General features: G+C 43.0%; 1 protein-coding gene across 1 annotated transcript in view; it reads left to right on the forward strand.

The window, feature by feature from the left end:
* Positions 1-504: 504 nt before the first annotated feature.
* The window catches only part of bcl9l (bcl9 like), a 56,338-nt gene continuing 44,314 nt past the window's right edge, over positions 505-12,528 (forward strand). Inside the window, exon 1 of the mRNA XM_080772849.1 lies at positions 505-967. The gene's annotated coding sequence lies outside the window, so the exon portion shown is untranslated. The remainder of the gene's footprint in view (positions 968-12,528) is intronic.

Consider the following 12,528-nt stretch of genomic DNA (forward strand, 5'->3'; position numbering starts at 1 on the left):
AACTAACTAACATGTCTACGCGTCATCATCTTCCTCACACCCAAAAGTAAAAACATTTAATTAAAACAGTTACATCCAGAACATATAGGCTACAATTAAGTTGTTGACATAATGTCATAATAATAATTAGAGCTATCACATTATTGGACACGAATATGTCATTGTCATGGACAAATGCTTGATTATTCATTTGTAACTGTACCAATGGAGCCAAAATGGACACGAAAATTGTTCACAATTTGTAATTTTTAGGCCTATTATTCTCCAGGGTTAAATCGACACTGAGTATTTTTTTTGTTTTACAGTTTAGCATAATATTATACCCTCGCCTCATTGTCAGTCAAATAAGGACCCCGGGCCCACTGGGCCGTGGCGATCATCATTACAATGACATACACATACGGATGCCTGCGCGGCCACACCAGTATAATTGCATGTGTGTCTGCAGATCTACAGTATCATGGACTTCTGTTCTGTGTGTGAAACGACCTGTCTGTCTGTTTGTCTGTCTCACACATCTCACACATAACAGTGGTGGAGCGGAGTCATGAACCGCTGCAAGGTGACGCGTCCTCCTCCGTCTTCGTGAGCAAGAAGAAAAAAAAAAAAAACTTCCAATCCAGGAGAGACAGACGGCCGTCGGGTCGTTTTGTTGTGTTTTGTTATTTATTGTGGGAGAAAACCTACGCAGAGGCAGTAACCTACCTAACCTAACCTTCCCTACACCTACCGGACCGGGGGGCTGCCCCTCTCTGACTAGAACCAGTGGGACGCTATAGTCTGCTGCTTGCGGTAGCCGCGCTCCGGTGGTGGCGACCAGGCAGCGGGCGGAGTGAAGGCAGCAGCGAGCGGCGGCAGCATAGCGGCCACTTCGGGGAATGAATGTCGACTGGCCGGCCGTCAGTCCTCCAGACATCACCGGCCCTCTGCTGACATCTCAGCCGCCAGGCTGCAGCGACATGACGGGGTACAGTAAACACACACAACGCCGCCGTTCTATACCAGCCACTTGGCGTTCCGTACGTGCTTGTCCCTTTACTTATTATTATCGGTTGAAGTGGTAACTTTGTGTTCACTGGAGTGTGGCGGCGGCGGCGGCGGGGGGTCTCGCGGCGTAACGCATTGAGTTACATTGTAACAAAGTTCCAGCGAATCCCCGTTAGCTAGCATTGCGTTGGGTTCAAGCTTGCAGATGTTGTGGTGGCTAGGCAGGGGGGGTGTTGCGTCGGAATCGGTGAGCTGTTGAATTGCGCAACTCCAGGGGTCACTGTTGTGCCAAGTCTTATCTTCGTTTTATTTGCGGTGTTGCTCGTGCACGAATGGACGCTGTTTGTTACAGTATTTAGGACCGGAGATATAATGGTTGCCACTGTCATGGCCAGTTTGGTCAAGGTACTGCCTTTTATGAAAACGTGGTTTTCTTCTGGACGCAAGGATCATAAATATAGTTCTCTTTAAAGTCTTCTCACTCGGCCGCCGACAGCATTGGCGACAAGGGGGTCGCCGTATTTTATAGGTCACCGATTTCGCTGTAACGACGGCAACGTCAGCTTTACAGTAACGTGAATTAGCATCATGCTAAAGTAGTTAGCTCCATGGGATCTGTCTCAGTCTGTCTAGCACAGCTGCACTCAGTCAGCAGACGGGTTGACATCCCAGCACGTCGGCTCTTTAATGTCAACTTGACGCTGACAAAAGAAAAAACAGAGTCCTGCTTTTACTGCCATGTTTTGTCACCAGATGTTGTTTAAGTTCCACTAGCCTGGCTGGCTGTCACTGTCACAGCTAGCTGAAGGTGACAGACGGAGCTCAGCAAGCTTCCATCAGCGGGTGGTTTGCTAACAATAAAGCAGAGGTTCTCAAATATTTTAATGTTAATTAGGTCCCCCCCCAAAATCGAAAAGATTTGTTACCAGAGACCACCATAAGGGAAGGTCTTCTTAATTAGTTTGTTAGATTAGATTTAGCACAACTGTCTAGACTGTAGGTGGGGACGACGAGTCATTCTTATACAGTAGGGTACATTATTTTTCTCGAAAATTTCAGCCTGGTGTCCCTATTTTGGACATATCATAGGGGCAAGCTGCAAAACTGTTAAAAATAGCTGATCTGCAAGCTCACAACGCAACTGACAGCTAGATTGACATTTTGTTAGTAGTGCTTTAAATTGTTAAACTGTTCCTCATTTAGCTGGGAACCCACTGGAACCCTATCAAGGACCCCCAGGGGTCCCCACACAAGAACCACTGGGGTTTACTGTAATGGTGACATTAAGCTGTTAACTGCATGCCTTGACAGTTCAATTGGATGTCAAAGAACCAAGTCTTTTTAACGCTGTCTGACATCTCAACTGTTTGTGTTAATAACGCTAGAATGTTGTCGAAAAGACTCAAATTGGGTGAAATGTTTTGTTGTGGTTGTTGTGCTGTGCACACATGCTGGTAATAACAATAGCTACTCCTGGCATTAACTGAATTGGCAGTTATAACCATCAATTTGTTGGTTATAGTTGAAGTGTGTGTGTGTGTGTGTGTGTGTGTGTGTGTGTGTGCGCGCGCGCGTGGGATGATCACAGTTGACTTTGACTAACCATTTCCATGGCTCTTGGCCAGCTCAGCCTGTTGAATATGGTGTGATTATGCTGCACTTCAGCCTATTCACTGCTAGTGGTAATATAATCTTTCCATCAATCAATCAGCCAGGTGTGTGTGTGTGTGTGTGTGTGTGTGTGTGTGTGTGTGTGTGTGTGTGTGTGTGTGTGTGTGTGTGTGTGTGTGTGTGTGTGTGTGTGTGTGTGTGTGTGTGTGTGTGTGTGTGTGTGTGTGTGTGTGTGTGTGTGTGTGTGTGTGTGTGTGTGTGTGTGTGTGTGTGTGTGTGTGTGTGTGTGTGTGCGCGGTCGTTCTGTGTGTATACATGCACAATATGCCAGTGAGCTAGCCTATATATAGCACCTAACAGAGTTTGCAACTTGATCTGAATTGTCTTTGAGGGCGCCTCCAACAGCCTACTGTGTGGCTTTCCAAGTGCAAGTGGAAGCAAGCTTGTCTTGCAGATATAATCCCGGGTCATTGTGTCCAAAGTGTTTTCTGTGTTCTATTTACAAGTTACTACAGTATATTTCCTATTGCAGTCCTGACAGCCGTGACTGGCGTTGCTTTGCAAAACAAGATGAATATAAATGGAACTTGTGTGCAAAGCATAGACAAACGGAGGCAAATTAGTCATCATGTAAATTAAGTTGGTTTGGATTTGTAGGGGGGAAAACTATAAACCACATATATGTTGGTGAGCTGCACTTGTGGTCAGTAGGCAACTAGGCATGCATATTGAAGGTGGTATTGCCAATTTGGGAAATATCAAGTTGTTAGATATGGTAATGGTGATAGGATAATAGGTAATAGCTGAGAACAGAAAATCACACCTGTGAAGTGAGTGGTGTGGGGGTCCCCGGGGGGTCCGCGGAAGTTATCTGAACTTATCTGTCATTATTTAACTGAAATATGCTAGTGGCCCGGAGCTAAAAAAAGGTAGAGAACCACTGATCTATTGTTAATCTCACGGTTAACCGAATTCCTTTCTCTTAGTTTATCCAACCTTCCATATTAAACTCATGTTATATTAACTGATGATAATGATTGTACACACATGCAATATATATTTCTTAATAATGATGACTCAGCTTGGCAATCTGCACACTTCCCTTCTTGAGATTCAAACTCCCTTTTCTGTCTAATGTCTTCACCTCCAACTTCCAGTGAATTATTAGAACATTGACGCATCATCATAGGTCACCAGGTAATTTAGTTTCTCTACTAGTGGGAAAAATAAATAAAAGACAGTCTTCTATGTTTGTGTGACAGGGACCACATGCAATTCCTTCACGGACCACCAGTGACCACCGCCCTAGTGCCTACACCGCCTTCTTTCACTGACACAATCACACACCAACGGCGGGGTAAACCATGCAAGGCACCACCGACCTGTTCACCAGAAGCAGTTAGGGGTGCAGTGTCTTGCTCAAGGACATTTCAACACTAACTGGGGATTTGATCCAATTACAGTACGTTCCGAATACCACCTGCCACACTGCTGCCCCAAAGTGCAACTCCAGTGGGACACGAACACATAACCTTTGAATCGCATCTCAAGTGTTTGACCAGAAGTCCAATGTGCTGTCTATTGCACCATGGAGACACCTGTTTCTTTCTTCAGTAGTTTACATTCTTCATAATTAATATGAGCTGAGAGACCGCATAGACTTGACATCACTCCCAAGCTCTTATTTGGAATCTGCTTCCTGTCCTTTTTTCAGAATTGATTTGAAGGAATAAGCCCATGGCAGTCACTCCCCCCCCCCCCCCCCCCCCCCCCCCCCACACACACACACACACACACACACAGACACACACACACACACACACACACACACACACACACACACACACGCAAGCCTAGGCAGATTTGGTACACTGTGCTGACAAAGTGTTTCTTATCAGGTTAGGTGATCTGAGCGCATGGGGTGAGTTACAAGAAGCACTGCTAAGGTGAGCTATGAAAAAATAATGTGTTATCGAGAAGGTTTCCACAAGCACAATATACCGTGACAGTTCTGGACTCCACAAATAACGGAAAAGCAATGTGCTAAGCTGCTGTTTACATTTATTTTTCAGACCATGTTTCAGGTCTGATCTATTGGAATGTCCAGTAACTGTTACCCTTTTTTGCATGGACACCACACGGTGCAGTATTCAAGCATGACATTATTTTGCCACTCGTCCCGAACCCTCGGTTCTGCAACATTCTGTGAAAAGAAAAATAGGTAAACGTTCTGCAAAAATCACACCAGTGTGAAGTGAGGGGCGCTCTTATCATCGTACATCATCCATTCATTGTCAATAGGAATTTAATCTTTGTGTAGGACGTAAATAGCCGATTTGCTCATCTACACATAACGTAAATTCTCCATTCATTGTCAATGGGAATTTAATCTAATCTTTGTGTAGGACAACAGACAGCAGGCACCCTTCAAAAAGTCTCACAGTACTTTGTGAACTTGTAGATCTGCTACTTTTTCTATTTTACCTTCAACAAATTCTATAGATTTCAATTGGTCTAACTAGGGGCCTTTCTGGATGGTCACAATTATAATGGCCTCTTATTTGGTTCCCAGTTAATGGTAACATCCAGGAGTAGTTTGAAACGGTAGAATCCTGTTGATTTACCAACCTCACTCGGTTTTCAGCTTTTTGTTGTTGCTGTTGATTATGATGATGCATCAAATCAAATAAATCCTGCAGTGTTTCCATCCGTCAACATTTAAAGCACAGCAGAGCTTCAGTAAGTAGCAAAAACTAGATTCAGACAGTACATGATGTGCAACAAATTCACATTGAAAGCTTTATGGCACCCAGCTAAAGTCAGATGCACCAACAAGACGGTGTCTTTGACACTGCAGGTTATGATTAAGAAGTTGAACATGAGAAACTGTATGGATTTATTTGATCTATGTCAGCCATTTGTTTTTGTCTGATAAACCTTTAGAACATCTATAGTGGCTCTTTCCACAACCCATTTGAACGCAATCAAATTGCTGTATTCAATACAGCAATTTGATTGCGTTCAAATACAGTGTATTGTAACGGCTCTTTGCACTTCGTTAAATGTATATTTGACTGTTCTTATACATACAGTGTGTTCACATTGCAGTGAATATGTTGAGTACTAACCAGTGACCATCACACACCATTGGCACCTGACAAAAAGACCACATTTATTTCTGTATAATGCAAAGTTGACTCTCCTCAGTTTCAAATCAGGAGAACAAACTGCAATATCAACCTTTCTTCATTATTACCAGCGGCCAAATATAGCAGCTTGTGGCAACTATAAATGGTTCCTCTGGTCTTCTACCAGAGCCAGCTCAGTTATCGGGGCCAAAACTGCAAGCTAAGCCAGGATACTATAACATAGCTGATATTGAATTCTGTAGATCCCCTCGGTGTAAATTCACCCTGTAGTTGAACCCCCCCCCCCCCCACACACACACACACACACACACACACACACACACACACACACACACACACACACACACACACACACACACACACACACATGCAATGATGTGTATTCAACTCTCCTGGTCAAACTGTGCCAGGGAGCATCTGGACACACTATTACAGATTGAGAGATTGAACGGAAGCTGTACAATTGAACATGAAATATAGCTCTATACATTTGGCACATATTGTACTGTTTTGTGTCTTTTTTTAATGTGTTCTAAAGTTTTGGCATTATAATCTATTCTATAATCAATTAACCCATTAAGACCTGAGGCCGATTCTACAAATGCCTTCTAAATCAGTGTTTTCATTCCAAAGACACCCAGAACCCAATATGAAAATGTTTTGTGGCAAATTCCCAAATGTTCAGAAATACCAATGTACAAGCTCGCTTTGAGCTTGTAGATCTGCTATTTTTGAGAACCACTGTTCTAAACCACTGCTCTAAATCTATTTTCCCAGAAGCTTTGTCATTGGTCGATTTGCCTGTCTGCTTCCTGATTGGTTAGTCATTTACGACCGGATTTTTTTTCGACCAATGACAAAGCTTCTAGGAACATATTTGAATGCAGATTGCGGCCCCTAGATGCGTTACAGAGACTACATTTTTCTGGGAGCGTTCTACCCATTGCTGGCTGTCTGAATACCAAAATAAATTAAAAGGTCATTACATTTTTGACCAGACAAATGTGTCTGATATATTTAAATGACGGAAAAAAAACATACATTTAAATTTGGAGATTCAAGGTTTCTGCCAACGAAAAAAAGACCCTCTGCAGTCTGCATCATGAAGACAGACCTTGCCTACTTAAAACGACTTGGAACACTCTCTGACTTAGGACCATTATAATGAGTTCAAGAAAGCTGGCTTTTTTCTCCCATGGCACAGCCAGGGCTATCAAACCGCACATTCAGGTCAGGCAGTGTGGCAGGGAGGCAGTCATTTGAAGCGTCTTTCTTTAACCATATACTGTAACCATTCTATTTTTTACGCCCCAATTTATAGTGTAGCAGATTGGTGACACAGTCGTTCACTTCGTTCACTTGATCTACATTACAATGTATTAATCAATGCCAATTAGTTGACATTCTTTTTTTTTATAAGAGTGATTCCTGTATGACTTGGCATGAGGTTCAGCGTTTGCGGAAGTGTGTAATACTCACTGTAGCTGTAGTCTACTACGAACTGTAGTTATTATGTAAGTGTCCCGACTCCCAAATGCTATCTAATTAGCCCTGTATATACACCAACTCGGGGGCCACCCACTGACCTAAGCACTCTATGCGGTTACTTAGGGCTAAAACCACTAGAGGAGCCGAGGAGCATGTCATAGTCACAGACATTGTTCAGACGGGCCTGGGTGACTGGTGTAGCCGTCTGGGAACCTTGGCTGCTAATCCAGCCTGACAGCAGGTACGAGTCCCTTTCCTGCGTGTCACCCCCCCCCCCCCCCCATCTCTTTCCCCATTTCCTGTCAGACTGTGACACGTTGTGAGCTTGTAGATCGACTATTCTCAGCATGCAACATTGCAACCAAGTGTAAAATCAACGCCATTGAGGTCTGCCACATTTTTGCATTTCTTTTATCGGCAAAATCAACTGTCAACTAAAATCGTATGATATTTAGTCGACTAAAACTAGAGATTTCAGATGACTAAAACTAAGTCATTGAGAAGCGTAGGAGGAGGAGGCTTGCAGAGCAGCTCTGCTTTATTTCACTTCCTCTCTTGCTGGTCGTCGATTTTGTATGGCTGCTAAGTTCTTAGCCTATAGTCTCTCTTGTAAAAGAGATTTATCTCAAAAAGAAAAAACGGTGAAAAGAAAAAACGAGGTCCTCAATATTTATTATAAGATAGATGGCACATTCATGTCTACTCATTCTGTGTCTCAGAGTGGAAAGTTCTGAAACCTACCAGTGACATCATCATCAATTCTGTGAAGATATAGGGTTTGATGATAGTGAGGTGCTCTTTAAGCCCTATTCTGTCCTTTCAATAATGTTGAAACCTACAAGCTCAACATGTTGCTTTTTATGTATCCCACCAGGCTGTGCAGGCTCTTGCCTGTGTGTTTTAAACCATTGTTCGCACATTTGAGACAGCAATGAACAGTTGAACCACTCTTGGTAACGAGCTCACATTGACGTGTCACAATGAAACATATTATTGATACATTTGGTAAAAAATAGAGGCACAATCAAGACGTGTTATATTTATTTGTACAACCAGTGAAAACATTGTGGTATCAGATTTATTTCCATATCACTCAGCCCTATATTCTCAGCCAACCACAATTTGGGTAAAGTGGCCTATCCTCTCTCTGCTTTCTCTACTTGTTAATTGGCCACCACTAGCTTGGAAACTGGCGAGATAATCACGTTAGATTTATACTCAGGAACAGGAAATTGGGTGCATCCTTTTATGTCCCCCCTGGGCAGCAGCTTCCTCTTCCTTTTTGTTAGTGCTGTTAAAATGGTTATTTGAACAGTTGTCCCCTTAAATTTGAGGAAACTTGGAATGTAATTGGGATGACTCCATAAAGCTGAGTCTAGAGACCACTTAAGAACAGTGGTTCTCAAGCGTTTAAAGTTTAAACTGTAGCCTACCTCATTTTGCTGGGGACACCTTGAAACCCCCTCCAAGACCCCTTGGGGTTCCCAGACCCCACTTTGAGAATGACATGCATGGCCGGTTAAAACTCACCCATGGTTCCACACTTGTGTTGCCGGTTAAGACACATGCGTGGCCAGTTAAGACTCACCCGTGGCTCCGACATGCATGACCGCCGGATAAGACGCGTCCCCGTTTTTACTATTCAGTTTCGCACCAGTGAGGGGAGGGAGGGGCTAGCCCACACCGTGCCCACCACAGTCAGCGCACACGTCAAGGCAGACGGCTGTGGAACGTGAACTCGTGAAGCACAACGTGTTGAAAGAAACAACACAAATAAAAACTCCAACACGAGGATAAAGGAAACATTCAGTCCAAATGACTATTATAAACTTTCACGACAGTAGCCTACAAATATGCAACGGCTATACTAAATTATACTATATTGGTCAATATATAAGTAAAATAATATAGCCTTTCCATAGGATTATATTTTTATATTTGTCCAAGAAGAATACAGGCAGTAGACTAGCATATTAAGTTATGTAATAACTAAAACATTATAGTAGCTATAGGCTATTCTGGGGAATGTACTCGTTTACCTCAGAGAATGTTTTCATTATGGATACAACCATAAAATGGTCTATGGTCTAATCTAATAAATTGATGATCAAATGCAGGAGTTTTGACAATTCAACTAACTGTAACTAGGGCCGTCGCCTTGCCCCCCCGCCCCTCCCTCCCCTTACTGGTGCGAAACAGGGTAGTAAAAATGGAGACTCAGTAAGACTCACCCGTGGCTCCGACATGCGTGGCTGGTTAAGACTCACCCGTGGCTTCCGTGTGCGGTTAGGTTAAGGTTTGGGGTAGGGTGTCGGACTGTTAATATGTCGGATCAAACATATATGCACCCCACGATGGGTAATGTCTCAATAGTAGAGCAGGGGGACCAAATGCAACTGCCCCAATTGTATAAGTTATATTGTTGGACCTGTTGATGACACAGGACCGACATGCGGAAACAACGGTCGGACATGCTGTGGAGCATATGCTGCTCCTGTGCTTGCAGTTAGGGTTTGAGGTAGGTTGTCGGTCTAATGACAGTCGGACCAATAGTATGTCTAAACTAAAGCCTGTACCCGAGGGGACAAGAAGACGGTGCTTTCCTGAGGACAATGCGGGATATGTTTTCATGAAAGTGACTTGAGTACATTTACTCATACTGCACCTAAGTGCAATTTTGAGGTAATTTAACTTTCCATCCAATTTTAAATACTTTATACTTCTCCACCACATCTCATAGGCAAATATTGTACTTTTTACTCCACTTTAACTATTTGTAGATCGAGATTATTATCGCAAAACATCCAGTAACCGATTAAGGCCTATTTTGTACTCTGTCTATTTGAAAATGGACAATCTTAGGAGCTCACAACGTGTCACATCGAGACATGGTTGTGAGCTTGTATATCTGCCGTGATGGACTTGAGGAGTTGGACCTGTTGATGAGTCCATTAGCAGAGGGGGACAACAAGTCTGTCCTGTCCTGAGGACACACAGAATGGCCTCTGTCCAGTCAGGTTTTTTCTTCTCCCTCCAGTTGCTTGTGTGTCATGCTGTCTCCCTGCTGTCTGTGCTGTGGCTGCAATTTGGTCTTTTTCCTCACTCTCTCTAAGCTGGCCTTGTTCCCAGAATGTGTTGGACGGGTTTCAACCCCTGACCCTCTGTACAGAACCAACCCTTCTCTTCTCTTCTCTTCTCTTCTCTTCTCTTCTCTTCTCTTCTCTTCTCTTCTCTGTCCCTGAATGGAGGCAAAAACAACTACAGTCCAGGGAGTCCTAAATCAGTGGTTCTCAAAAATATTGGGCTAGGAGGACCCATTTTTTGGGCACTCAAGCATTTTTATGGGTCACGACTCACGAGTAATTCCACCATATTTCTTCTTCCCAGAAATTGGAACATTTTTCTAAAATCTTCCCCCAAAAAGAAAGAAAAAAAACCCCAAAACAAATCCTGATTATTGAAATATGTCTTAAATGTTCATATGGTACTTTTAAAACTTTGGGTCCTGGGCCTTTTTCTTTTCTTTTTGTCTTCACCCACAGCTGAAGTGTGAAAGAAAGCATCATATTTCAGATAATGGATGTGGGGCTTTAAATCCTGTCTACCTGCGGGTGCTGTGCAATAATTTGGACAACTGAGCAAGGCAGCAAGCAAAACAGCCTAATAACAGACTCTGGTCCACAGCAGCCATTACTACAATATACATTAAAAGGTAAATGGTATAGCGCTTTTATCCAAAGCGCTTTACATAGATTGTGCATTACATTTACCCATTCACACACACATTCATACACCGATGGCAGGGAAAACCATGCAAGGCACCAACCTGCACATCGGGAGCAATTGGGGTTACTTTGCGGTGGCCATCCGGCCACTCTACCCCTGAGCCACTGCTGCCCATACCCCATACATTGTAGTGTGGCTGTCCAGTGGAAACATTTATGTCCAAAGCAGTTCAGTTTTGGTTATTATTAAAAAAAAACACACACTTGTGAAAATGGTACATCTACAAGCTCACAGAGATCTGCTATTCTCACTACTTGTGTCCGAAGTATGGCATTCATTTCCAAAACAATATATAAAAAGTTGAAATATGCAGATAAGAGGTTATCCGCCAAGGACCCCCCAAATCGATACATATTAGACCACACGGACAGTATTGTTTGCGTGTTGTCTTTCTGGGAAGGCCACTTTGCAGTCTGTCATTTTGATACCAGGGCTGACAGTCTGACACCAAATAATGCTGCCACTCTGAGTAACGGAACACCAGCACTTGCCCTATTGCACGGGAAGGGACAAACGTGGAATCTTTCCATGGGGACAGTGTTGCTACTTGGGAGCATGAACACAAACTCAACAAAGTTACAGGACCCATACTCAGGTGCCAGGCAGGTCGCTCAAAACGAGAGTGATTACCAACAGAAGCATATTGGGGGATTTTGGCAAAGTAAAGTCTTTGGGGGGCTGCTACTACGTTTAGCCGTGTTGCTCATCCCACAATTGCACAATCCTTACGTTATACCTTGTTGTAAAGGTGACTAATTGACGATAACAACAATTTAAAAATAGAATTGGTATTACTGAAGGGGAGAAATAATCGACCAAAGTGTATTTTTTTTAATTGAAAGTGCTTAAGTCTGTCTGTATGTTTTAATAAATATTTATCCAATACTTTATTACATGAGCATCTGACTAAATAATAATTGGATACATTGGAACACAGGTTCCTTTTCCCCCCATTTCCTGACAAGTATAGCAGTTTTGGATAAACAAGGTTCTGTGACGCTGTAACAGTCATCTAATGTGTGAACAGAGTACAGACGCCACACAGACCCTTTATAAAGGAGGCCAGTGTGTGAACGACTAAGGTAGAGCGGCCGTCTTGGAAACGGAGGGTTCCCCTGCTCCTTCTGGCTTCGTGTCCCTGACACTGAACTGCTCTCAGTGAGCAGATTGGTGCTTTGTACTGCTGTCCTGAACATTGGAGAATAGTGCTATATAAGTACATGTCCTTTGCCAGATATATTTCATCCATGATCCAGAAATGTTATGGATCTCGTATATAACTAAATACAAACTAAGCTGTGATGACTAAAACTATGGCTAAATATACTGACAAAAGTTGGTCAAAAGATTAAAACTAGATGGAAATGTTAAACAAGGTTTAGAGAGGACAACATCCAGTAGAACTAATCAATGTCATTTTAGGCTTGGTGGTTTTCCTGGGTGTCACGCTCCGAAAACATTTTCAACTGTATCAAATCACTTGAACTATATCTAAAACAAAACTACT

The sequence above is a fragment of the Protomyctophum bolini genome (genome assembly GCF_963924005.1).
Source record: "Protomyctophum bolini genome assembly, chromosome: 9".
Classification (NCBI taxonomy): Eukaryota; Metazoa; Chordata; class Actinopteri; order Myctophiformes; family Myctophidae; genus Protomyctophum; species Protomyctophum bolini.